Source organism: Alligator mississippiensis, chromosome 2 (assembly GCF_030867095.1).
Source record: "Alligator mississippiensis isolate rAllMis1 chromosome 2, rAllMis1, whole genome shotgun sequence".
NCBI classification, from domain to species: Eukaryota; Metazoa; Chordata; order Crocodylia; family Alligatoridae; genus Alligator; species Alligator mississippiensis.
In genome coordinates, this window is record NC_081825.1 from 177,969,251 (window position 1) to 177,993,888 (window position 24,638).

General features: G+C 44.1%; 1 protein-coding gene and 1 long non-coding RNA gene across 3 annotated transcripts in view; one reads left to right on the forward strand and one right to left on the reverse strand.

Annotated features, from left to right (window-relative positions):
• The first annotated feature begins 611 nt into the window (after positions 1 to 611).
• Positions 612 to 24,638, forward strand: part of DAGLA (diacylglycerol lipase alpha) — a 91,104-nt gene continuing 67,077 nt past the window's right edge. The window contains exon 1 of one of the 2 annotated variants that reach the window (XM_019485251.2): positions 612 to 703. The gene's annotated coding sequence lies outside the window, so the exon portion shown is untranslated. The remainder of the gene's footprint in view (positions 704 to 24,638) is intronic. The other variant, XM_019485250.2, reaches the window with a different exon arrangement.
• Positions 2,018 to 6,543, reverse strand: LOC109282625 (uncharacterized). The gene is made up of 3 exons (XR_002089661.2): positions 6,468 to 6,543; positions 6,089 to 6,342; positions 2,018 to 5,541 (listed from the first exon to the last, which is right to left on the reverse strand). It is a non-coding gene; the product is annotated as an uncharacterized LOC109282625 (long non-coding RNA).

Genomic DNA, 24,638 nt, shown 5'->3' on the forward strand with positions numbered 1-24,638 from the left:
CTGCATGCCTGCTTTATGGAAATGGGGGACTCCTCCCCAGCATGCTCCTGTGACCTGTGAGAGACTTGGGGGCATCAGCAGGATGCCTGCTGATGGATTTGGGAGCATCTGAAGCCCCAGGATGAAAAGTCTGGGGTGCAGGATCCTCGCTGCTTGCAGCACTGCATAGGGTGTGTGAACGATTGCGAGTTGCTCGTTGAAAGGGTCTGGCACCGATTTGGTATCCAGGTTATAGCCCTGTTGGTCTAGAGGCAAAAGGAGTATTGCCTCTGCCACGGAAACTGTTTGACTAATTTGCCTTCAAGCACGAAAAAGCCCCCCCTCCCCCCCCCCCAAAAAAGAGTGGGGATGGACACGCAGGGCCTTGCCCCCGGGGAGAACCGGGCCTGCTGCCCCTTCTCCCAGTGCCCGGGGCGGGGCGGGGCGGGGCGGGGGGTCCCTCAGCCCAGCCCCTGGTGGCGCAGCGGGCGGCGCTGCCCAGCAGGTGGCGCTGCGCCCCCCTCCGCCGCCCCGTCACCATGGTGACCGCTGGGCGCGTAGCTGGGCCTACGGAGCTGACGCAGTGGGCGGGCGCGGGCGGGCTGGCTGGCGGAGGCGGCGGAGCCGGGGGCCGGCAGTCCCGGGATGGCGCTGGCGGCGGCGGCCCCGGCCCTGGCCCTGCGACGACGGCGGGGGCGGAGGCGGCGGCGGGGGCCGCGAGGAGGTGAGCGCCGGGGCAGCGCGGGCCGCGCCCAGGGACTGGCCGGGGGACCGGGTTTGTGAGGCGCAGGGTCCCTGGGGCAGGCGCTGCCGCGCCCGGCGGCGTGTGTGGGGCCACGGGCACACACAGGCATCATGTACGTGTCGGTGTGATGCACTGCACGCATGGCTGGTGTGTACGTGCTCCAGAGGTATACGGGGGTGGGGGTGTATGTACACGTATCTATAATGTGTGTGTCAGGTGTGTGGGCATGTGTAACTACAGTGTAGCTCTGTGTGTGTGTGTAGTTATATCTACATATGCACACATATATCACTATAATGTGCATTTAGGTACATATATATGCATACACACACGTGTACAATATACAATATATGTGTGTATGCATATATATATATAGCTATAATATATATTAGATATATGTGTGTATGTGTCTGTATAGATGTACACACGCACATATATATAGCTACAATATGTGTGTATACACATATATAGTTGTAATATATATTATAGTTATGTGTGTACATGTATATACACATGTACACACATATGTAGCTACAATATATATACATAAGCACACACACATATATAACTATAATATGTGTGTGTATATATACACACACATGTATAGTTATATATACATACACATATATATGGCTGTAATAGCTATCATATGCATTTGTATATATACATATACATATACATGTGTATATGTATACAGATTGGAGATATATATGTGTGTACAACTATATATGAGATGTACATATATACACATATATATAGCTATAATATGTATTAGATATGTGTGTGTATATATACATATACACATATATACAAATGCCTATATATGCCTATATGTGTACACACACACACATATGTACACACATATATATACACACATGTGTATGCGTGTAGCACAAGCTTTTGGGACCCGTAGTTCACTTCAGCACAGCATCTGATGAAGTGAGCTACAGCTCACAAAAACTTGTGCTATATCTGTCTGTCTGTCCATCTCTACTGTGGTTAGTCTATAAGGTACAAACCTACCCTGCCTTCTACTTGACTTCAGACTAACATGGTGAACTACATCCCACTGAGAGAGGCCACTGCCTGTCACTAACTGGTATTGAGGGTTGGGTAGCTGTGGCAGTCTGAAGTCAGACAGAAGGCAAGGTAGAAGCACACTTTTATGGATTAACTAAATCAGATATATATTTGTGTGTGTGTGTGTGTACACACACATACATATATATATAGCACAAGCTTTCGTGACGCCAGATTTACTTCATCTGATGCTTTCTGGCATGTCAGGAAAGGTGCATAGCACTTCCTCTGGGTGGCAGGGAGAAATGTAAGGGTTTATGTGGTCAGGGTCAAGCAGTAAGTGTTTTGAAATCCTCGTGGCTTGGAGATAATGAAATGGCAGGATGTGGCTTCCAGCTCCCCTGCCTGTGGCTTTTGTAAAGATAAAGACTTAATCTCTTGGTTTTTTGATATTGGCTTTTTCTGGAGAGTATGTGATGGGAAGGTGGCTGCACTTCTGTGGAGGTTAGCGGTTGTCTGAATGAGAGCAGGGGGTCATCCCTTGGGCAATGCTGGAAGGTTTTCAAAATGGAAAGTTTCTTCTTGGGATAAGTTATTAATTGGTGTATGGTTTGGTTTTCTATCCCACAAAAATTGCATTGGATGCTAAAATTATTAGGCACTCTCATGCATCATAAAGGAGCGGTAGTACATTTATAACTGCAGAGTGTACCAAACAGTAGAGAAACCCCTAGAGAAGTTTGCCCTATGCCTGCAGAGCTGAATAAATACCATGGGAGTCCCTGAACTCAGGTACCAAAAGCCGCAGAAGACAACTAATTAGGATAAGAGCTCCCCTTTAAACTGCATTCAATAAATAAATAAATAAAAATGAATGGTCCATATTTTGGCACCATTACAACATATACTTCCTTTGTGTCAAAGTATGAAAAAACCTAATGCAACAACTTAACAGAACACACCCTATTTCTATAGAGCATCTCTACTAGGCCTCAATGGTACTGACCTCTAGAAGCAAAGGAGTAAGCTACTCCATCAAAATTCAAGTACCACTCATGACACTGGGGTAATACCAGAGGGTTGTCAGCTTGAAAGAACCAATTAAAAGTCATAAAAACTGGATTACTCTGATGACTCACACAAAAGTTTCCTCTTAGCTGCAACCCAAAATACACCAGAATGCACATAACTTGAGCAGGCTCTTATCAATATAGAAACATTGCTCGCAAACTAGAACTTGAAATTTGGGGGTCAGACAGCACAGTGGATTTCCATAAGGGAACAGTTGTGCAACCAGTGTGACATGAGAGATTTTATCCTCCAGGGAGAGTAGAATGTGGAAGAACTTGAAGAGAAGTCCTTGCTGAAATTATCAGAAATAAGAATTTAAATTGGAAAAGCTGAGAAAAGTGTATAACTAGGAGACAAGAGAAGTGGGGCTGACCAAGATGCATCTGCTATTGCATCGAAAATGGATGAAAGTGGGCACAGGTATAACACCCCCCCCCCCTTCCAAAACTACTCAGAAAGATTGACCTACTTAGATACTTGATTAATTGCAGTCAATTCCTTGTCAATACTTGTATAAATATTCATGTCATAGTCTTATTTATCTATGCACTTGTGAGTTTAGATGGCAACAGAGGGGTGTTTGACAACATCTGGAGTGTTCACTGAGGCTGTATACATTCCCCAGTAAAAGCCAAAGAATCAAACTCTTAACTCCCTGCTGCTCTTTGTGACAAGTCCAATTTACGTGCAAGATTCTTGGCCTATAGCTGCTTGTGTTCACATCTTTACAGCTGCCTGTGATTCCCTGTGGGATGTGAATAAGATAATAGACTTCCTTGAATCCCTCTAAGTTTTCAATAGTGTCTGAATTTTGTGATACCAGTGTTGATCCTGAGAAGGCAAGAATGTCAATAATTGGTGGCCTTTTAACATCATAAAATATGTCAGCTGAAATTTTTCATGTTTGGTCTTGGTTTAGAAGTAAATTATTCTGGGAAGGAATGCAGAAGAAGAACAATTCTGCTGTTTTTGAATTGGAGCAAAAATGTTATTTTAATTATAAAGAAAATTCCGATAATTTTCTTGGTCTCTGATAACTTAACCTGTGCTTCTCAGCCCTCTCCTCAGACACAGCTCACACAAAATAAAACAGGGTTTAAAAATGCTATTTTGTGTTGTACACTTGCAGGGCCACATTTGATTACATGATCCTTTGTATGTTAAAGTAGCAAGTGATTCTGCTGTGGTTTAGAATTAAGTAGTCTTTTCTATAAATGTCTTTTCTCACGTAGGGAAATTCCACACTTCCTTTAGAATGGGTACCCTTCCTGTTGGGAAGTCTGACTGCACCTTTCTTTTTCTCTGGGAAATCAGCTCATTTAGCTTTTCAGCTTGCCACCTAAGTAGCAGTTCATTAGACCTAATGGGCTCAGTGTTTCTGGTAATGATCTAACAGATGAACAAGTACATCCTGAATTGGTTAGAGGAGTACAGGAGTTTTAGGAAGTTTCTTTTAAAGAGACAGCAGCTGGGATGCTTGAAAGGGTGGAATTGTTCTCATCTGCTTTCAAAGTTAAGGGGCTCATCAGTTATGGAATGAAAAACTTCAAGGGAGAAAGGAACCAGTCTTTTGTGCCTCAGAATCTACACTGACAGGAATATGACAAGCAGGAAACATAGATCTAGAGGAAAATCCATGGATAATTTTTGGATATCACTTCTTGTTGGCATAAATACTTCCTAAGCAGGTCTAGTCTTCTTATTTGAAATTGAATTAGCTAGATACTTTTTTTTCTTGCTGTGCTGTCCACACCAGGCCCTTCCATTTTTAATCTACTCCTGCAAGAATACTTTTATGTGGACTCCGCTTTGTGATAGTGGGAGTGGCCACCATGACCATAGTTAACTGTCTGCCTTCACTTTCATCTCTACCACCCAATTTTATAGTTGCTAGTATCTTTCTGAAATTGTTTTCCATGGGCAAAAACTTACAAGACATGCTTTCTGCCCAACTATAGCTTGTCCTTTGTTTCCTTTTGTTTAAGAAACTTTGACCAAGAATGGTTCTACTGATTTGGGGTAAGTGGAAAGTAAAAAATAACTACCCATTATAAAAAATAGCTTGCTTTCTTGAAATGCTTGAGAATAGCTGGAGGTTGAAAGGGATTCTTAGTCAGGGCAGGGAAATAGCACTCTCTGAGGCGAAGGGCCTGCAAGTGTTCTGTTGCAAATTGAAACCTGCCCCTTTGTGCCCCTGTACTGTGCCTGTAGAGTCTGTAATTATAGGGTCTCTGTTTCTCAGATTGAAGTGATGGCATTTTTTCCTCATTGTACTACAAGCAATAGTAGGGATATGTAGGATCCTGTAGTGCAGGGTACTCAGCCCTCTTAATAATTATTATCACTGAACTTATGCACCTCATCATGCAAGAAAAGAGTCAGATAGCATCTGTCTTCCTTATCCTGAGCTTGTTTCTCCATAATCTTAGTATAGTTAGGAGCATACCTGTAGGTATCTGTTGCTTAAGGCCATTGGTTTATAAACTGTGTTTTGCCAAACTTTGGAGTTCTGTGATAGGGCAAGGGTTTTGCAGGAAGACAAAGGGTAATGGCAGTGTGCTGCCATTGCTAGGCCAGGTCACTTGAATCCGTGTCATCTCACATGGCCTGTGAAGCCAGGAGTGCGGTTTCTGCAGCAGAAGTCATATGAATGGGTGCCATGACTTCACGAAGTTTGAAAACCACTGGCTTAATCCAAAATTTTGCCTCAAGGGACAAAAATTAGACTGGGTTGTAATGTCAATTCAAATAATGCAAGCATGAAAAACTTTAAACAAACTGACTCTAGTACGGTGCTCTCCAACCTTTAAGTAGAAGATCACCTTTGGCATTTAAAAGCAACCCAGGGTCTAACCCTAACCGTAACGCCCCCAGCATGTAAGTCTGTGAGGCAGGAAATGGGGAAGGGGGCTGATCAAGGCAGAGGGAGAAGAAATTATTTGGGAGTGCACCTTCCCAGCAGGTAAGTCCCACCCAGCCAGGGCCCCACTCAACTTACCCCTGTTCCTGCCTCTGTGGCACTGTCCTTCACCATGAGGCCTTGATTTAGCCCCGCCCCCTCCCCTCCCCTACAGACTGACCTGCTGGGCTGAGCTACAAGCGCACAGGTACTCAGCTCCCCATCCCAGCCCTCAGATAGGCACCAAGAGGATCAGAGATCTACTGGCTGGTAACCACTGTTCTAGTACATGTGGATAATTATATAGTATTGTACTTGAAAAACAGCATATGGTTATGTAGACCACCACAATGAAAAAGCATACACCAGGATACTATTCAGGTTGTGAACGCAGCATTTATCATCATAATTTCTTGGAGGTGTTCCTGCAAAGAGAGTTCTGGCTGAGATGGCACTTTCTTTTCGAAATCCTGTTTTCAGTGGCTTATTTCTTTCCATCCCTTTTCTTCTTTCCCTCAAAGAGGAGTTTTGGCTTATTCTCCCTTCCCTGACACCTTGGTGAATATCTTTGTAAAGCTGTCAGGATTCAAAGAAGGTTGTCAAATTTCAATCTTGCTTCCTTGCTCCCCTTTTAGCAAAAGCAAAAAAAAAAAATGTTAGTGTGGTGAGCTAAGTCTTGTCAGCATCTCTGCAGCAAGGATTGGAAGTTAGGTGACTGTGATTAAGGCACTCCTTTTCTTCCTGTGCACCCACCTTTGCAGCTCACTGCGGCTCTGTTATAGCAGTATGGTGGGAATGCTTTTCCTCTGTCTTTGCTGGAGTTCCTAAGGGCCTTGATGGGGAGGTGTGGCCTTGGCCCCCCTTAAATTGGCCACAGATGTCTTGTGGTATTTATTGCAGGTGCTGCTTCTCTGACTTCATAGATTGTAGTGCTGCTGGTGTCTTAATTCAACAATCAGCCTGATTTTTGTTGCTTCTTCCAAGCTTTTGTTGTGATGATTCACTTAAAATTGCAGGTGGATTTTTCTCTTCTCTCTCTGGCCATACTAGGAATCTTTTTCCTGGGAGCAGGAAGAAAATGAGGCTTGTGTGGAGCCAAACATGCACTAGAATTTAAGAAATTGGGCAGTAGGCCTCATTCATATCTCTTGCTTATTTACTTTCATGTTCACATAATAGTAGGTAACTCTTCAGCAAAGAACAGTAAAGAAAAAGGGCACAGGTTTCTATACTACTTTGGTAAGATGTTAATAAGACACTTTCGTCTTTAGTCTGCTCCTGTTTCTGTAACCCTACGTATAGATATCTTTTACTGCACATACATGTGCAGTGTTCCTTAATTGAGTAACAAAAGGCCTTCCTGCAGCACCTGTGGCAGGTATTGATTGTTAAGGTTACTGTGGGGACCTTGAGTGCATGTTCCATGAGGGCTTTTGTGTTGCTCAGAGCTCAGTACTGCTCCAATATGGATGTTTTGTATTCTCCCAGACCCTGTTGTCAGGACCCAGTGCTGGATACACTGCCATTCTCTCAGAGGTTCTGCTGGACTGAAGATGCCTTGTACCTTCATAAGTGTACTAGCTGTGAATGCTTCCAGAAGCAGGACGGCTGATCCTCCTAATATCCACCTGTCCAAGTCCTCTTCTAGCATACTGTGTCAGTACATCAGCATGGCTATGAGGATTATTTTCATAAGCATTTATGCCCCCCCCAGCTTGTGAGATAGTATGTTTGATGCATTTCAATAATTGCAACACTTAAGGCAGGGAGAACTGCTCGGAAGAAATAAGCAGCAATTCTGTCCTATGGTTTAGTGGCTTGTTCTTACAGCTCAAATTGAAATATGAGATTCATGGTATGAAAGACTCATTGAAATGGATACTTGATGAATAAGGAAGTCTTTTCCTCCTTTGAAAATATGGTGAGGTGAGTCCTCTTGGTTACTGAGAGCAGATAGCTAACTTGTGAGTGTGATGCGAGCCTACTTTAAATAAACAGGAGCATTACTTGGTCTGTATGAAAGATGCCTTCTCTATCTTCCCTCTGTCCAGCTCAGTGGTTTAGGGCAGTGGTTTTCAACCATGTTAAGCTCCAGGTACCCCTTGGAAAATGCCAGCTCTTAGTTTTCAGCTGCTGTTTGATTATGGAGAAATTATAGAGCAGTTTTCTGTAGCAAAGAACTCAGGAAGACCACAAGAGGTCACAATATTTTTAGCACCATGGATTCCTATTTAAAATCTGTGGGCTTGTCTTGTGAATCATGTTTGCACACCTAACAGTGCTAACATGGCACTGTGCTTGAAAATCCCTGGCTTGGGTGTATGATTCTTAAACTGAATCTGCGTAGTCTCAGGTTTAAATCCCAGATGAGCCCCCAAGTGAGTTCTTGCTTTCTGGTGGAATAGCAGAAGTACAAGTAGGGCAAGTAAAGTGGTTGGAGTTGAACAGAGAGGTAAGGATGGGAGAAACAAATAGATTTGATATACTATAGTAATAGTTTGGATATAGAAAGGATAGTAAAAGTAGGCACAATATCATGGAAGCACACTTTGAGTTTTTATTTAGAAGGTTAAACTGAGCTTAGAAACAAGTTTGGACTGCTGTGCTCGTCAGTGCCTGCTGGAGGAGGGGCAGTGTACCTCGTATGTTCTCTATCTTTTGGAAGGAAGGGTCAAGCTGACTATAATACGTTGGCTTCTCTTGTCATCGTGGCTTTGTACATTGTGTTTGCTGTTGCTATATATACCACAGGGGTGGTTCTAACAGTGTCTGGAGCACAGTCTTAACTTTGTCACTCTTGGCTTTTTCTGCACAGTCATCAAAAAACCTGGCAAACCTGGGGGCTGAACTTCTCAGCAGCCTGCAAATGAAGTACACTAACTTCTATGATATGAAAAATGAAGCCAGATGGTTTTGAGATGTGTAAAGTGCACAAAACCAGCTCTGGCTTTCCTGAAAGAAAGTTTATCTAACCCTGCCATTTTGGATCTTTCAGTCTAATACCCCCTTGTTGGCCTTGTCAACATACCTTAGCCCTTATGGGGCATCCTTAGCAAAATTCAGCCTAGCACTGTCAGTGACTTCCCTTTTTATGTAATTTTGATTCGGCATTCATTTCTGGGATGGCCCCTTCTTCAAATTTCCCCTGCATTTGAAAAGTTGGCTTCATCAAGCTGGATTATTTCCAGATTGTTTAGCCAGTGATTGCTTAGAGATCTGCTTGTAGGAGGGGCTCCTCCCCTCATCTCAGCAGCAGAGATGGCCCAGGTGGAAGAAGGCTAAGAATAGAGCTAAACTGAGGTGTTTCAAAACTTTTCCACCTTATTCTTCAGGAGAGGCTGTCTTTCCTGTCCCTCCTCTCCACTGTACAGTCATCTGAGAATTGCAAAGGTGTATGTGTGCATGGGTAGAGGCATAGGGGAAATTAAAATCTTCAAACCACAAGATCCTCCCCATTGGGGAGAGCAGTTGAGAGTGAAAACAGTAAAGAGGAGGCTGGAATGCACCCTGCATTCCCCTCCCTGCTGCAGAGTAACCACATTTGAAGAACAGAAGGCATAACCTCTGAGACCTACACAAGAGGATAAAAATCTTTGAAGGCATTCAGTTCCCATGCAACCTCCATTTTTTTTCTTAAAGCAGGATCTTATGTTGACACTTAGAATCATAGAAAAAACTTCATTCATCACATCCTGGCTGGAGGGATTTATCTTCTAAACTAAGCAACTCTAGCACTTTGGTGTTTCTCATTTTGTATGCACAGTCTAATGCTGTTATGTGTTCCTCCCCCATTCCTTCACAGCCTCAAAAGCTAGCATTTAAATGGTATGGGAATGAATATTATAGAAATGATGAAAAGAATTAGATTAACCTAGCATAGTGAAGGAAAATTAAGTAGCTTTGGCACAATGGCAGGTGGATTTTTTTTTAATATCACCTATCTGCAGCCTGACCCGAAACAAAACCCTTAGAACAAAAAATGCCCAAAAATGAGGGTACCAATCTGACTTCAAGTATCTTAGTCTCAGACTTGCTGGAGACATTGTCTCAGACTTGTTGGAGACATAGGCTCATCCACCAAGCATCTCACAGCCTCCTTTGCTCTAATGCCACTTAAAGGGAGTAGTAGATATGCTGAAGGGTAGGGCTAGGATTCAGAGAGGCATCGGCAAATTGGCGGATTGGACCAAAAGAAATCTCATGAGGTTCAAGAAAGATAAGTGCAAAATCCTGCACTTAGGACAGAACAATCCCATGCACCCCTATGGGCTGGGAACCAACTGGCTAAGTAGCAGCTTTGCAGAAAAGGACTGGGAGTTTTTCCCCTTTGGAGGGGTGGTAATATAAGCCAACAGTGTGCCCTTGTTGCAAAGAAGGCAAATAGTATACTGGGCTGCATTAGTATGAGCATTGCCAGCAGATCAAGGGAAGTGATTATTCCCCTCTGTTTGGCAATGGTCACATCTGGAGTACTGTGTTCAGTTTTAGGCCCCCCACTACAGAAAGGATGTGGAAAAATTGGAGAGCATTCAGCAGAGGGCAATGAAAATGGTGAGGGGTCTGGGTCACATGGCTTATGAGGAGAGGCTGAGGGAACTGGGCTTTTTTAGTCTGGAGAAGAGAAGACTGAGGGGGGATTTAATAGCATCCTTCAACTACTGAAGGGAGGCTCCAAAGAGGATGGAGCTAGACTGTTTTCAGTGCTGGCAGATGACAGAATAAGGAGCAATGGACTCAAGTTGTAGCCAGAGAAGTTTAGGTTAGATATTATGGAAAACTTTCTCACTAGCAGGGTAGTAAAACACTGAAACAGGTTACCCAGAAAGGTGGTAAAAACCTCCAAGGATGGAGATTCCAAGACCTGGCTAGAGAAGGCCTTGGCTGGGATGGTCCTGCTTTGAGCAGGAGGTTGGACTAGATGACTTCCTGAGGTCTCTTCCAACCCTATTTTTTTATGATTCTGTGATCTGTCCTCAGATCTCAAAAACCTGCAACTTCAGCACCGCTTAGTCAAACTTGACCTTTTCAATTACTGTGTTCTGTTGTATTCACTTATTTACACTGCTATCACCATGACATTTGAACATATTACAGTAAATGGGAGCATCCTCTTGAACTTGGAAAGATCTCATCCTCCATCCTTTTGTGAAAGAGAGGGAAATAAATGCCCTTATGCCCATTGTCCTCCATTTGAAGGAAATGAAGAGATTCCCATTGACTCCGCTGAACACTTGGTAAAGCCCCTTCTGTAAAGAAATCAAGAAAGAACAATTTGGACATCCAATTTGGACATTGAGAATTCCTGCAAGATGGTGTTACTCTGGAGATATTTGTCTTCCCACCACTCAGATAAAACATGTGGAAATGAATTGCAGCTCTTTAGAACAGTGGGTTCTCCCTTGGCAGATCTGTGATCACTGCTGCCCTCACAGTTGGTATGTCCCCTTATTATCTTCCTTGTTGTCCTGCTAGCCTCCATTCCTTGTCTTCAATACTGTGCTCAAGATATGGCTGACATTTCTCAGTATGTTCATAAACAGGTTAGTTTGTATGCTGTGTAGCTGTCAGATTTTAAAAAGTGGTATTTTATCTTGTGTGCAGAGCAAATTACCTGTGTCTGCATTGCACACACACATTGTCATATGTATTTTTTAAATCACTATAGTGAAATTTCATCAGGAGTTCAGGAACATGAAATAAGAGTAAGGGGAAGGTTGTTGTTGAGCAGAGATGTGTTATTGAGTATATCATATACTAATGAAAACTTTTTTTTTTTTCCCCCTCACAGTCCTTTCTCCCTGGATTTTGTGCCTATTCCTGGGTCAGGGTTTCACTTTCTGTAACCCATTTTCATGCCCCCTGTCTCTTAAGAGACATAAGGAGAAAGGAACGCACGTTTTTCCTGGCTCTTACAGGAATAAGTCCTTGTGAAGACCTCAGGAGCCTTAGCCTGGTTTAGCTGAATGGGAAAAACTGGGCCATTCACCAAGTACAGCATTGTCCTGGATGTCTCCAGAAGTTACAGGCCTGGAAGAACGAGTCCTTTCTTTAGACAGAAATCCTTCCCCTCTGTGTGCAGCTAGTTAATTGTTCCTGTCTCTCCAGCCCTTTGCTGTTGGGGAAGAGAGTTTGTTGATCCATCTGAGGCCTGGTTAGAGCTTAGACTTCCCCACTTGGACGGGTGGGAGAGAACTATTCAGGCATGCTATGGTGGTGGGGAAAATTGCTGTGGAAAGAAGCGTATGCTCTTTGGAGGGGTAGTAGTGAAGTGCTAGTGTGGTGTATTTGCCTGTGAAATGTGTTCCCCTAGGGAATTTACTCCACTACATCCTTAGGTATCCAAACCCTTTTGGAAAGCACCTGCTGAAGAGCCATTCAGAGAGCTGAATTTGTTTGGGTAAGTGAAAGTGTAGCATCTGGTGAAGAATGATACATGTTAACACAGGATGCAGGATGTAACAGCACAGATATTAAATACAGTAAAATTTTAAAGAGAACAGTTTGTTATGCAATACCAACAGGTTCAAGTTCCTGTTCAAACATAAGAGTGGAGATACATTACTGTATTAAATAAAGCTTAAAAAGAGAACAGTTTACCGGTGTTACACAACACCAAAAGTTACAATGTCGTGAAATCAAGTTGGCATCTGGGTAAGTGCAGTTCTGTTAACCAAGGCTGTACTGTTGTATTGCCACAGAGCCTACATGTTTTCTGGGGAGATCTACATGGGCTTGAATTGTAAATAGTCACGTATCTCAGTAAGTGTGTAGATATTTCTGTGTATAGGGATATGCCTGGGAGTGATAGCTTTCAAGACGTGGGAGGCTTAGTAGATATGTGTTTGTGTATTGATGACATGCTCATTTGGGTAGGCATGTTAATATGAGTGTTTTTTGTGCACGTTCTTGATGCATATTGGCATAGAAAGGTATCTATGCGTATTTGCACACATATATATGCATTTCTGTGTGCCTGCAAGTAACTGCTGCTGCGTGCTGAGGAGGCAGGGGAAGCTAACACCTTTCCTTATACAGCTGAGTATATGGGTATATTGGCATTTGTCTCTGCTGGCTTATGCCTGCATGAATTCCTTGAGTACTGAGCTCTTAGATTGCTTCCAGCCTGCCTAGCTTTTTGTTGGATTAGAGCAAAAAGGCACGTGACCTCTTTGATCTTTATTCTTTGAGGCAGGCAGTGCCTACTTTTGATAAAAGTCCCCTGACCACCCCCCAAAGACATATATTGCCACAATTTCCCCAGAAGGTAAGTGCTAGTAGTATGCAGTGAAGGAATGCAGCCTGTCATATTATCCTTTGCTCTCAGAATAAAACTTCTTTTCACCGCTTACTCAGCCGCACGTATTCATAGATTTCATAGACATTAGGGCTGGAAGGGACCTCGGAAGATCATCAAGTCCAGCCCCCTGCCCAAAGGGCAAGAAGTCAGCCGGGTTCATAGGATCCCAGCAAGATGAGCATCCAGTTTGCTCTTGAAAGTGTTCAATGTGGGCGCTTGAACCACCGCCGGTGGCAGGCTGTTCCAGACCTTGGGGGCTCGGACAGTAAAGAAATTCTTCCTTATGTCCAGCCTGAAACGCTCTTGTAGTAGTTTATGACCATTCGACCTAGTCATCATCCCTTGGGGCGCTCTGGTGAACAAACATTCCCCCAGATACTGGTGGTCACCCCTGATAAACTTGTAGGTGGCCATCAGATCACCCCTGAGCCTGCGCTTTTCCAGGCTAAAGAGCCCCAGGGCTCTCAGCCTGTCATCGTAGGGTCTGCTTCCCTGACCTCTGATCATGCGCATGGCTCTTCTCTGGACTCTCTCAAGCTTCTCCACATCCTTTTTGAATTGTGGAGCCCAAAACTGGACGCAGTACTCCAGCTGCGGCCTCACTAAGGCTGAGTACAAGGGGAGAATGACGTCCCAGGATTTGCTTGAGAAGCATCTATGGATGCAAGCCAGCGTTTTGGTCGCTTTACTAGCCGCAGCATCGCACTGCAGGCTCATGTTCATCTTGTGGTCAATGATGACCCCCAAGTCTCTTTCTTGCATAGTGTTGGCCAACATAGCACTGCCAAGCCTATAAGGATGCTGTGGGTTTTTCTTCCCAAGGTGGAGAACCTTGCATTTATCGGTGTTGAACACCATCAGATTCTCGTCCGCCCACTTGCTGAGCCTGTCCAGGTCAGCCTGGATCACCCGCCTGTCTTCTGGTGTGGATGCTTTGCCCCAAAGTTTGGTGTCATCGGTGAACTTGGCCAGTCCACTTCTGACTCCAGTGTCCACATCATTAATGAAGATGTTGAACAGTATGGGTCCAAGCACAGAGCCTTGGGGGACCCCACTGGTCACAGGACACCGTGATGAGTGACTTCCATCAATTACTACCCTCTGGGTCTGACCACGGAGCCAGTTTTCCAGCCAGTGGATCGTGGAGGACCCAAGGCGACAATTGGCCAGTTTCTCTAAGAGGTGATTATGGGAAACCAGGTCAAAGGCTTTTTTGAAGTCAAGATATATGACATCAATCTCATCTCCCTTTTCCAGGTGATAGGTCACCTGGTCGTAGAAGGAAATGAGATTGGTCAAGCAAGACCTACCCGCAACAAACCCGTGCTGGCTATCCCTTAAGATGTTGGCGTCGGCCAGTCCATTAAGGATGGCCTCTTTGATAAACTTTTCTAAGATCTTCCCCGGGATAGAAGTCAGGCTAATGGGCCTATAGTTAGCCGGATCCACTTTCCTCCCTTTCTTGAAGATAGGCACCACATTGGCCTTCTTCCAGTCTTCGGGTACTACACCAGAGCGCCAAGAGTTTTCAAAGATCCGTGCTAGAGGCTGGGCTATGATGCTTGCCAGCTCCTTGAGTACCCTGGGGTGAAGATTGTCAGGGCCGGCTGACTTGAAGGTATCCAGCTTCTCAAGATGTTCCTTCACGAAGTCAGCATCAATGGAGGGCAGGGGATCACCCTCATCCAGACTTCCCTGTCCCGTAGCGGGCATGGGCGTCCCATGGGACTGATGAAAGACCGACGCAAAGTACCTATTTAATAGGTTGGCTTTTTCCTGGGCGTCAGTTGTCAGTTGCCCCATCTGGTTCAGCAGGGGTCCAACATTGCCCCTGCTTTTCCTCCGGTTCCCCACATATCTGAAAAAGGACCTTTTATTGTCCTTGATGCTCAAAGCTAGTTGGAGTTCAGTTGCAGCCTTGGCTTTCCTGGTCTGCTCCCTACAGGACCAGACCAGTGCAGAATAATCCTGCTTGGAGGTGACTCCCATCCTTTGTAGGCCTTTCTTTTTAGCCTCAGGAGGTCTGCTAGGTCCCTGGAGAGCCAGGGGGGCTGCTGTGCCCTCTTTCTGCCTTTCCTCCGAGATGGAATAGACTTAGTTTGTGCATTGAGGATCGCTCCCTTGAGGAGCAGCCACCCTTCTTGAACTCCCCTCTCCCCGTGGTCATGGTCCCTTAGGGCCTCACTGACAAGCCTCCTGACCTCCTGAGTCAGAGGTATGTTTGTCTCTGACCCTATGAACTGAGGAGGAGTTTTCTGCAAGTGTAAGGGAGGGTTAAAAGGTATTTCTGCATGTTGTAGGCTTGTCAAATATTGTTTAGTACAGCTAGCAGCTTGTTGAAAGGACTTGGTAGAGGAGACTGCCAGCAGCAAAGACATGGAGACGAAAGGAGTCTTTGCAAGACTTGAATTCTTGGTATGTGATCATCAAGCCTTTCCACAGCAATGGGCAGAAGGAGAGGCTAAAGAGGATTAGATGCTGTTCTGTGCTGTGAGGCTACACTGCTGACGTTGGGAGCTCAGAGGGAAGGTTGAGAGGGCATTTCCATTCTGAACCTTAGCTTTATGGGTCTTATTACTCTCTCAATACCTTCCACATTGTAAATACACGTGGTTGGCATTACCCCAGAGCAGGTGCTTTTGTTTTGGGGAAAGTTGGAGGAAATTCTGTTAGACCACTTTTCTGCTATTAGCTTATACATATCAAAATACAGTGTTACTGTAGGTGTGAAAATAATCAGCTAGACACTTACTGCTTTGTGTAATATTCGGATCCTTTATTTGTTTAATATTTGGATCTCCTTAGTAGGTAGGAGAATTTTAATAGGAAGGGAAAATCTCTACAACACCGTACCCATTGCCATTGCTTTCCCTCTTTGAAGTACTGTCTAATGAACTAATCACTCCTTTAATGGTCTTAACTATCACAAGGTTGTTAAGTCAGAATTTTTGTGTCTTAAGCTGCTGCAGCTATTTTGTTCCTATTAGAACACCCTGTTTCTCTTCCCTTCCTTCCTTTTCCCTAAATTTAAATTCGTAAACTCAAGAAAGACCTGAAAACAATGTAATATCTAAGTTTTTCGTAGGACAAAAGACAGAAAGCTGTAGTCCTATTTCCTTCTTGAATGTATTCATGAGAAATAAGGTCTTGGAAATTGCACATGTTCTTGTTGAAGATGCAAATATTAGGCATTTTTTATTGTGGCCCATATCCTCTTGACTGCAAAAGCACAAAATGACAGGGGTAAGGCAAACAAAGTGGGGCTTCACTCTGAATTGCTCAATCTATTAAACTAAAATCACATTTAATATTGAGTTTACATAGATTTGCTTTGCAAATTATTGAACTGTAAGATAATGCAGTGCCTCATGTTCTGACAAGCAAGGGAAAGCACAGCTCTTCAGCCTCTGGTGTGAACCACAAGGATTAAACATGCTTAAAAATTATTCTGTACCCAGTTTGAAATTTGAACTCTAAGTCCTTCCTAATGGCCATAGTTTCACTAACGTGTTTCACTTAATGCTGACGTTTGAGGAAATAGTTTCAGTGGTTGGGGAGAGTGAGGACCCCCCTTGTACTCCCCTTATTCCCACCTTAGGCTTTCTGATATTTCTGGGGTGGAACTTCTGCTTTGGCAATGGGGAATCCACATTGAATTTCCTTCCTGGCATCCAAATGTGGGAATCTGTTGCAGTGAGGAGGGCAGTGCCAGAGAACAGGATTTGGGAATCAGGGTGAGAATTAAGAGGGAGCTCAGGGGGATGCCCCCCCCCCCCCCCATAAGAGATGAGAGCCCTCATGTAAAATTTGAAAATCATAACCTGGAGGGGGGGCTCTGATCAGATTAATCCTTCACTTAGGTGGTCCTGTTAATCAGTGAATTGCTTTAATTTTTTTTGCAAACCCTCCCCAAGAGTCAAAGTGTAATTTGAACCCTGTCTGGAACACCTGGCAGGTTAATCCTGGAGAAGCAAAAGGTCCTGCCCCCAGAAAAACGTTGCTATGTCTGTTTGCTTTTGTATTGTTTGCCTTGGGATGAACCTGGCCACGTTTGCTCAGCTGCCTGACACCTGACTGCTGACTGTTTGCAGAAGGATTTTCCTGGAGTTTGCATTTCACAGTGAAGGCTTTTGTTTAAACTCTAGATTTTTGGAGAGGCAGAGCATGTATGGGTGTAGGGGGAGAAGGTAGGTTTGATTTTTATCTATGACTTACATCCCTTCAGGAACGTGTAAGTCCCGGTTCCAGATTCCTCTTCTCTAGGGATCAGAGGTGGAAGAGCCAGGAAAAGAATCTTTCTACCACTTTGCACCAGCGCTTATGTATGCAGCACCTGAAATGACATGAGCATGGCTACCAAGGCCCTGCTGTTGTGAAAGAGACTCAGAAGCTAGAAACAGTTCTGATCCCATTGACATTTCCTTGGGACTGATAAGAGATTCAGGGATTTGAATGTCCTCCCTGAAGGGAAATTTTCAGCGAATCTGGTGAAAAGCTGGACTTTTCTTTCAACCAGAAATTGAAGGGTTGGGAATGAAGGGAGCTGCATTTTCTGTGATTAGGGACCAAGGAGACAGAATTCCTGATGCAGCTTCCTCAGGGCTCTGAAGCACTTCCTCTCATTGCTGAAAGCTATAGCAAGTTAATTACACAGCGGACAATGAGGTGCAGGCATCCAGCCTGTTGCTATTTTATGAACTCAATAGTTCAATTGCTGCTATTGTGTGAAGGGGGGAGCAGAAGGCAGTGCATGTCTACAGGACAGAACACACACGCGACTCTTTATTTCACTGAACAACTGAGCTAGTGGAAGGGGCAGTATCTTTTCCTCTGCACGGAAGATAGACATGGCTGCTGGGATTCCCCCTCTTGACTCTGTCTTTTGACCTTCCCTTCACCTTTCCAGAATGAATCATCCTGAGTGAATCCTAAGGGCTTTTCTCCACCCCCGCTGGAGGAGGGAACATACTGAATCCAGAGCTTCCATTTGTTGTTCCCTTTGCACTGCCTCAGAGCTTGTTGGCAAGAGGGATGCCCAGAAAATGCTGTTCTCCCCTTGGAAGGGTTCCAGGATTCTGGACTTTACCCACTGGTAGTCTTAATTAGCATGCTTGACTCCTTGAGGTGATCTGATGATTTTGTGCAAGCAGGCTCTCTTGATTCATTAAGGATTTGCTTGATGTCGTAGTTGTGCGTGTCTCCAGGAAAGCAACTGAATTATGTGATTGGTATTCCACACCTGCATTGTCCACTTCATGAGAACTGGAAAGGAAATGGCAAGAGAGAGTAGGTGACTTTTCTAGTAAGCATTTACATTTTCTCCAGAAGGGGCGATACTGCTAATCTGGCCAGAGTTTGTCTGGGGGAGGGAACAAGGAAGGGGGCACTTATAAAGAGCTCAAGGAAAGATGTTGCTTCACATAGGACCTTGATCTGAGATTGAAGTAACTTTGTGAGCTTGACCTCTTTTCTGCATACATGTGACCCATCTCTCTTGAGTGTACCCTGGCAGAAAATTTACCCCGTATGTAGTGCGTGCGTGTGTGCGTGCGTGCGCGCGCGCGCCTAAGCTCTATAGCCAATGTTGTTTCATGGGAGTTGACTTTGTGCTGGGTATTGAGGCCTTGTTTATACTAGAAAAATTGAAAATTGCAACTGGGTGTAGAAGCAGTGGAAGCTGTAGCATTTGAATGGTGCAATCATTCTTTGAATAGGTTTAGTTGGCAGGGGAGTAAAAATGTCTGCGTTCAGTCCCAACTCACAGCTACCATCAGCGGAGCATTTTCCACTGGCAATTGCAGGTTCCATTTCTGTTATTGTAGACAGCTTGTGGGTGGGACACTAAGAGATTTTGAGCATCCCCCATCTATGAAGTCCTGTGTCTAAGTTCTGTTGTGAGGGGAACTGCTGCCAGATCAGTACCTATTAGCTCCATGTTCCCAGAAACAACGGGCCCAAGCTATTTGACAGGTGTTATATTTAATGGCTAGCTCTGGGCTTGGAAGCTTTACTCATTAGTGGTTGCTGGGAATATTTTCTTGCCTACTAAGGCCTGACATTTTCTGCAGCATTTAAGATTTCTTTGAAATCATTAAGGTCCTCGTCTAGTGGTTCTCAACCATTTTAGGCTCAAGGCATCCCTCCATAACATTAATGAATGGAGCAGCACCCCATTTCAAAAACTAATTTATTTATTAAAGTGCTTACCTCCTTGCAGAGGAGGGAGTAGCGAGGCAGGGAGATCCTGAACCTGCCCTTAGCTGTTTGTCTCTTCACACTTCCTGCAGCACACTTTAAAGGATCTTGCTACCTCCACCCCCCCTGGGGTGTCCCAGTACCCTGGTAGAGAATCACTGTCTTGGTCAATTCAGGGGTTCCTTGACCTGCAAAGAGGCAGATAGTCTGCTTTGTCTTACTCCTTCTTTGCAGCCTCTGGGGTGAAGCAGTTACTTAAGTGATGGAGTGGTGGGGAGTGAGATTTCATCCCACTCTTTCAAAAATGTCCACTTACTGTATTTTCTTACATACAACATACACTTCCCTCCCAAAATCAGCTCCCCAAAATTGGGGTGCATGTGTTTAAGTGCAGAAGCTGATTTTCTGCCTGGGCTTGGAAGCACCCTGGTTTCATTCCCACTGTCTACTGCAGCAGTTGCAATATTACCATTCAGGCATCTGAGGGAGTCAGCTGATTTAATGGCTCATTGTTCTTCACTCTACAGGTATTGATGATCATTTTTTCTTTTTTTTAATGGTCTTGATATTCCTTTAATCACCTTACTTAGGGCAGTTTTGCTGTCTGTTAGCTGCTCTTGGTTCCCCTATTTCACAGCCTCTTTAGCTGCTTAGTACAGATTCTTTAGCTCTTTTCCAAATCTTAGATCCACCAGTGGAGACTAATCTTCAGCAGCAGCTAGGGGTTCAGCTCTAGTTATATAGGAAAGGGAGGGCAACTCAGCTGAAAATTAGGCTCCGCTCCTGATCTATATAGCCAGAACTCTGGAAAAATATTTTTTTTCCCTCCTTCTGCCTTTCAAAAATAAATTTTTGTATTATATTTGGGGACATGCTTTACACAAGAAGACACAATATTTTGTGTCTCTCCTTTCTGCAAAGCAGATCCCAGAGGTCTCAACAAGGCATCTCAGATTCCATGCTCCAAAATGTTGCCAAATTAGTGGGCATATTGGAAAAGTTGGCCTTGACTTTTGTGCTCCCAGTATATCATTCCATATTTTTAACCACTAATCTCTTTAGGCATTATTTCTGGTTAACTTCGAGTTCCAAATTCATATACTTTTCCAACTTTGAGATAATAGACTTTGTTGTACTTCATAAAAAATCTTAAATTGGGAACTTCAAAGGTTTATTGTTGTTTCTCATCTTGTGCGTTGTTTGTTACTGCAATCCACTCTGAGTCTTTCTAGATGTGGGGGGACAGAAATCTGAATAAAAATAAAGATAACAACAACAAATTTATTTTGTTTTCTCCAAAGATGGTTAATGTAAAGTTCATTCTGCTTTGCCACCCGTTACTGGCAGGACAAGGGGAATGAATAGTGAACTGAAGGGAAGAACAAGAGAGGGAGTTAAGATGGCATATTTTTGCTGTACTGGTTCAGTATTTTTAACTTCTCCTTTCTCTACTTGGTCTTTGTGATGCTTTGTTTCTGGGCCACCTTACTCTAGCTGCAACCCAGTGTATCCATCCTAATTCCTTTTCCATTAATTGGGATGGAAGAGAAGTCTTTGTGATGCATTTCAGACCAGACCTCCTGTCATTCCTGAAAAGGAGTTTTCATTTTGCATATCTTGCTCCCTTCTGTGTCTTCTCTCTGGCCTGTCAGTTCATGAGCTACTCATGGAAAGAAGGTGAGGTTATTCTTGATATATCCTATGTATACCTTTTCCCCTTTCCCAGATGCTTTTCTGCCTGGAAGCTGGAACATTTTTCTAGTTTTAATGATGCCTGGAGAGAGACTGGTGGACCGTTGATGAATTATTGATAGCATCATTCTGCTAGCATTCTTATTCTCTCTCCCTCTCTCTCTCTTTCGTGCTAATGCCTGCTTTTCTGCTGAACAGTATGATCCTAGCTGTGACTGAGAGAAAAGACATATTAGAGAAAGGAGGGAAACTGAGGACACTCACTATTTTCACTTTTAAGAAATCTCAAACCCATGAAGTGCTGGACAAGTTACCGGGCTTAAAATGTTGAACACTGTAGCAGAGAGGTGTCAACCTCATCTGGCCATGTGGGCCAGATGAGTGAAGTGGGGCTGGTCTGGGGTCTAGATTGAGCCCACAGACTGCCCTGTATGCTAGATCAAGCCTGTGTCCCATAGCAGGCACTGCATACGGTAGAGTCTTGGACTGGTTGCTCTTGGACATCACTGCAATTCTGCCAATGGCAGTGTGGGGCTGGGAGACAGCTGCCCTGGAGGTGGGACAACTCCCCTTGCTCCCCAGAGCCCAGGCCTGATCCCTGACCCCCTGCCAGCTTGGGGCTGTCACTAGGGGGAGCCTGGAGTTCTCCCTGGCTGCTGTAGGCCCTGCACTGAATTTCTTACATCAGGAGCAAATTTGGTCCTGACGGGAGCACGTGTAGACACACTCCCGGGGAAAGCTTACTGCACAGTAAGCTAACAGTGTATTAATAGCACGTGTAGGTGCGCCCTGTGTCCAGTTTTGGGCCCCATGCTTCAAGAAGGATGTGGACAGTTTGGAAAGAGTCCAACAAATAATGAAAAGAATCACTCGAGGCCTGGGAAATAAGACTTATGAAGAAATCTGAAAGAATTATGACTATTTAGTCTGGAGAAGAGAATGTTTGAGGGGGGGAATTTGATAATAGTCTTCAAATGCTTGAAGGGTGATTATAATGGGGACAGCTAGCCTTTTCTCTGTGGATGTAGGAGACAGGACTAGGAGGAATGGTCTCCAACTGCAGCAAAATAAATGTAAGTTGGAGATTTAGAGGAAATTTCTGAGTATGAGGGTGGTCAAGCAGTGGAACAAGTTGCCTAGAGAAATTGTGGAATGTACATCCCTGGAAATTTTCAAGAGCAGATATTAAGTGGTGTAACAGACAACACTCACGCCAAGCTCATAGGAAAAGCCATAGGCATGTGAATGCTTGCCCAAATATTCATTGTCTTGAAGGTTGTTAAGATTAATCTGTGGTAAATTCCTAAGACTATGGAGTTCTGTAGTAGGGGAGTTTGCAGAGTTTGCACAGAGCACTCTGCAGGTCTTGAAATGGGCAGTCAGTAAGAATGCTTTGGCCACCAGGATGCTGTAAAGTGCTGTGACATATTTCATATAGTTTAACTCCTTTCTCAGTACATTGACCTTTAGTAGGGCGTCTCTTTTGCAGCCGAGAGGATGTCAACACTGTAGTTAACCTGAGTTCCTTCCTGGGTTTTAGCCTTCTCCTCTCCCACTCCCACCCTCAAACCAACCATGTCCTTCATATAAAAAAAAACAACAAACCTTTGACCCAGGCTTAGCGGTGTTTTAAAGCTGGGCTTGCTGACTCCATTGAGATGAGGGGTGAGGAACAAGTGTGTGCTCTGCTTTAACTCTGGTTGAAACTCACTTCCACTGAAATGAGGTTGCAGCCATATTGAATGTTGGTGGTCCTCTGGTGCCTCTCCCATAATCATCCCTCAAGAATGGAGGAGTTTTCCTACAACTGACTGGGAAAGAACCCTGGAACATATCACAGACTTCTTTATGCTGAAGTGCTACTGCCATGGGTGGGTAAGTGCAAAAGCAATGAGGATACAGTATCATAGGTAGGGTTCTTCTGTGGGAAAGCTTATTCCTGCCTAGACTAACCCAGTAGTTTAGGCCTGGCTTTAAAACAGCTGGGTTAATATTTCAGGATGTGGATCTTTTTTGCATAACTGTGGTGCTGAAGAGTTGCAGTCCTGGGTCAACACTGTGTTAAAGGTACCTGACTGTTACATGAGCCCAGAGGCTGCTCTGACGTGCTGTAATTACAGTGTTGGAACAGACCTGATCGATCAAGTATCCTAGAGCATGGTAATTACTGCGCTCCAGCCAGCCTCTGTGTCTCGTGTATCAGTGTTCCCATGCTTCAGAATGGTGGCAGGGACACTTTATCTAAAGCTTGTTCAATGAGCATGAAATAAAACACCCCTGCAGCCATTTTGAAGCATTGATACAAGAGATGCTCTGGGCACTTTAATTAGAGTGGCTCTTTAAAGCGCCCCCCACCCCCACACTCCCGGGAACATGTAAAAATGCCTTAAACTAGGCACTATGTAAAACTTGAAGACCTAGAATTATCTAGCAAGTTCAAAATTATTTAAAGTTCCCTTACAAGAAATCACTACCTAATCTGAGATCTGCTCGAGCTGTTGCCTGCTGCTGGCTCTGAGTGCACCTTCCGTCTGCTTGGTGCCCATCGAAGCTGTCAAATCTAAGCCCTAATTTAGACTGCTATATGTGAATAAACATTGTATCATTAATTGTACAATAATTAAAGATTGTGAAAAAACAAAACAAAGCAAAACCCTACACCTAGGTGAATCCTGTAGACAGCATTGCCACTTTGGTACTGAATCTAATTGCAGGATATTGACTTTACCTACACAGTGGCAGAAAAAGTACTTTTCCCGCTAATGGTTTAAACCTGTCTTTCTGGGTTTTTTGGCTTAAAGCCTAGTCACATGTTGTAGCATTTCTCTGAGTAAACAGCTTTTTTCTTATAGCCCCAGTTGGAGTTGTAAATTCAAGTGTGGGGACTCATTCAGCATTTAGCACTACCTCATTTGCTAGATAAAGGCAAAGGTGGTTGGTTTGCCTTATGGAAAGTCAGCTTTTTAAAAACTTAGTTGTGTCTGAATTCCAGTTGGAAGTAGAGGTTCTTTTTTTGTGATATGATAGTGGGCCAGTATTTCCTCTAATGATTCTCCAAGTAACTTGATTAGGGTGAACAAATTGAACAGTGCCTCCCAGTAACCTGTAGTGCTTTTTGGTCTTTTCTATGCTCCTTTCACCTCAGCTGGCAATAAAAAAGTTACTCATGTATCTGGCAATAAAAAAGTTACTCATGTATAAAATATAAAGTAGAAATTATTCCAATAAGCAATTTTGTTGGATCAGGACTAGACACATGGTCTCACTTGTGAATCTGAAGTAGCCAGGTTATACGGTTACAACACTCCATTCTTCCTAATGAGAAGTTGGCACAATTCACAAAAGGAAGGTGTATGCTCCTGCTCATTCACCATAAGAAGGAGGTAGGTGATCATACTTGGCTGTAGCTGAAGTGGAATTCAGTGGAGGTCTTAAGTACCTCCCAATGCAATAAACAAGCTGCTGCTCATCAAGGCATAGGTAGAAGCACATTTAGGGTCATTTTATGCCATTCATCTGAAATATCTGCAGTTGGATACTAGATGAGTTATGTTATTGACCTTTTCTGGTCTAGTAGGTCTTTCCTTCACCCCCTACTTGTGCTGAGATGAGACAGCCAGTCTTGTTTCCTTTCCTTTTGCTGTTCACTGGCCCAAAACTGTGAGATGTCATTAGGATGGAGCTCTTGACTAAACTCTTTCCATGCCTGGCTGGCAGGAGGAGATGCTGAACTCCTGTTT